A 3535-nucleotide genomic window follows, 5' to 3' on the forward strand; every position below is an offset into this window, starting at 1 on the left:
CTGCCCAGGCGGGTCTTGAACCCGTGGGCTCAGGCAATCCACTCACCTCAGCCTCCCAAAGCGCGGGATTATAGGCTGAGTCACTGAGCCCGGCTCAAACATGAGTATTTCGTAGAAGAATCTTTAGATCAGGTCAAAACGATTCTTATGAAATTTTATTTAAATACTTATAATAATAAAGATGATGTCAATAAAATTTGCAGCTAGTATACTGAGAGCTTGCTCTGTGTTTTAGATATGTTATATCCCATTTAATCTTCACAATCTAGTAGGATATATCCAATAGAGAGGATTTTACAAAGGTGATAGTGAAATTAAGAGACATAAAGTGCCCCTTTCTGGGTCACCTAGCTGTTATATGGCAGTGCTAGAATTCATCCCCTTTACTCTAACTTCAGAGGTTATGCTTTCTCAAGATCCTGCTTGATGTTAATCAGAAAGAAAAGGGGAAATGCAAAGCTATTGAGCAGGGATCTCAATGTTTTTGAAAGCAAACAATATAATCATCCAGTCTCAGCTGTCTATTTTTGTTATCTGTGCTTTTTTTTTTTTTTTTTGAGTTGGAGTCTTACTCTGTCGCCCAGACTGGAGTGCAGTGGCTGCTCCTGGCCACCGCAGCCTTGACCTGCTGGGCTCCAGCAATCCTTTCGCCTCAGCCTTCCAAGTAGCCGGAATTACAGACATGTGCTACCACGCCCGGCTGATTTTTTGATTTATTGTAGAGATGAGGTCTCGCTGCCCAGGCTGGTCTCGAACCCACGGGCTCAGGCAATCCACTCACCTCAGCCTCCCAAAGGCGCGGGATTACAGGCTGAGCCACCAAGCCCGGCTTATCCGTGCTTTTGATGTCTTAACCTTAAGTCTTTGCCTAGACCAACATCATATACTGTTTCCCGGTTAGATTATATTGTTAGATTGTCTGAAGTCTTCCTTTTTTGATGAAAGTATTTATTGCTGCAGATGTTCCTCTTAGAACTGCCTTTCCTCTATTCCATAGGTTTGGAACTTTGTGTTTGCATTTTCTTTTCTTCACTTTTTTTTTCTGAGTCAGAGTCTCAGTCTGTTGTCTAGGCTGGAGTGCAGTGGCATGGTCATGGCCACTACAACCTCGACTTGCTAGGTTCAGGCGATCCTTCTGCCTCAGTCTTCCAAGTAGCTGGAACTACAGGTACACACCACCAGGCCCAGCTAATTTTTTAAAAAAAATTTTTATTGTAGAGACAAGATCTCACAAGTTACCCAGGCTAGTCTCAAAACCTTGGGCTCAGGCAGTCCTCTCACCTCTACCTCTTAAAGTGCTTACAGATTACAGATATGACCCACCATGCATTTGTCTCTAGACATTTTTATTTTTATTTTTTGAGTTGGAGTCTTACTTTGTCACCCAGGCTGTAAGTGCAATGGCACGCTCATGGCCACTGCAACCTTGACCTGCTGGGCTCAGGTGATCCTTCCACTGAATCACAGACATGCACCGCCACGCCCAGCTGATTTTTTGATTTATTGTAGAGACGAGGTCTCGCCATGTTGCTCAGGTTGGTCTCAAAACCCTGAGCTCAGGCGATCCTCTCCCCTCCACCTCTCAAAGTACTGGGATTATAGGACTGAGCCACAACACCTGGCCTCTAGACATTTTTAAATTAAAAAATTTTTTTTTTCTTCATTGACCCCATTGGTTGTTCAGGAGCATGTTGCTTAATTTTCATGTTATTTGTACAATGTCCAAAGTTCTTTCTGTTATTGATTTATAATTTAATTTCATTGTGGTCAAAAAAGATACTTGATAGGATTTTGATTTTTAAAAATTTCTTAAGACTTGCTTTGTGGTCTAAAATATGGTCTGTTCTGGAGAATGTTCCACGGGCTGTTGAGAAGAGTGTATACTCTACTGCTGTTGAATAGAATGTTCTATAAGTGTTAGGTCTAGAGAGTGGTTTATCTCTGATGTTTCTTTGTTGATTTTCTTTCTAGATAATCTCTCTGTTCCTGAAAAGGGGTGTTGAATTTCCCTATTATTGTATTACATCCTCTCATTCAGATATATTAATAATTGCTTTATATATTTAGGTGCTCCAATATTGGTACATGTATATTTGTAATTGTTATATCCTCATGTATATTTCTGATTGTTATATATAATATTACCCCTTTATCATTATATAATGGACTTTTTTGTCTCTTTTTACAGTTTTTGGCTTAAGGTCTGTTTGATCTGGTGTTAGTATAGCTACTCCTGCTCTTTTTTCTTTCTATTTGCATGGAATATCTTTATCTCTCTCTTCTCTTTTAGTCTATATGTGTCCTTACAGGTGAAGCAGATCTCTTGTAGGCAGCATATAGTTAGGTCTTTTTTATTTTTTGGTAATTCATTAGCTATGTCCAGACTATATTGTTGAATTAATGAATCAAAAGAAGAAATAAGCCAGATTAGTATGACTGTATAAAAACTTAAAGACTTATAATTTAAAACAAAATATAGGGGGCACACCTCATCAACAAGAGTACCTGCATAATGAACATTTGTATACCTAACCCTGAATTGTACCCCACATATTTAAAATAAAAAAAAAAACAAGATTAAAAAAAACACTAAAATGGAAAAATAGTTAAGATAGTTAAAAGTTTAATATTACAATATATGAGGACATATTTTAAAGATTATGTCCAAGGGAACTTTGGTATCTTGCCAGGGGTTCACATTGTTGGAAATAAAGCAGCAAAGTTATTAAATTATTTAGTCTACTGAAAATTTAAAATCTTAGCAAGGCTCGGTGGCTCAGCCTGTAATCCTAGCGCTTTGGGAGGCTGAGGTGAGTGGATTGCCTGAGCCCGTGGGTTTGCGACCCGCCTGGGCAACTTGGTGAGACCTCATCTCTACAATAAATCAAAAATTAGCCATGCGTGGTAGCAGGGTCCTGTAGTTCCAGCTACTTGGAAGGCTGAGTTGGAAGGATTGCTGGAGCCCAGCAGGTTGAGGCTGCAGTGGCCAAGAGTGGCCACTGCACTCCAGTCTGGGTGAGAGTGAGACTCCAACTCAAAAAAAAAAAAAAAAAATTAAAATCTTAATCATAATCTTAATGCTGTGATATGAATAGTAAATGAGCAAAAAGAAAAATTATTTTAAAATTCTAGGAAGGCTAACAAACAAACATTGTTTTAATTTTACTTATTTGTTTTAGTTTTACTCATTTGAGTACTAGTTGACTGCTTGTAACAGGAACTATTAAAATGATTGTTTTTTTGTCTAGTAACCTCATTTATAGAACTTTTAAAACAATATAATTTACATAACAAAAAGATAAAGCAGGTTTTGAAATCAGTTTAAATACCCACAATTATAGCATTTGATGCTATACAATGCAAAAATATGTAAATATGAAGTCAAATTGTGGAAACTTATTTGCTTAATAATAAGACAATAGAATGCAAGATGTAATATATGCTCTATTTATTAATTTGTGAAAAGTTTACTTGTGAGGATTATACAATTCCATAGTGAAATCATTGTTTTAATATAAAATAATAGATAAGTTTT

This window comes from Carlito syrichta, unplaced genomic scaffold (genome assembly GCF_000164805.1).
Source record: "Carlito syrichta isolate Samal-C Ts95f unplaced genomic scaffold, Tarsius_syrichta-2.0.1 Scaffold314820, whole genome shotgun sequence".
NCBI classification, from domain to species: Eukaryota; Metazoa; Chordata; class Mammalia; order Primates; family Tarsiidae; genus Carlito; species Carlito syrichta.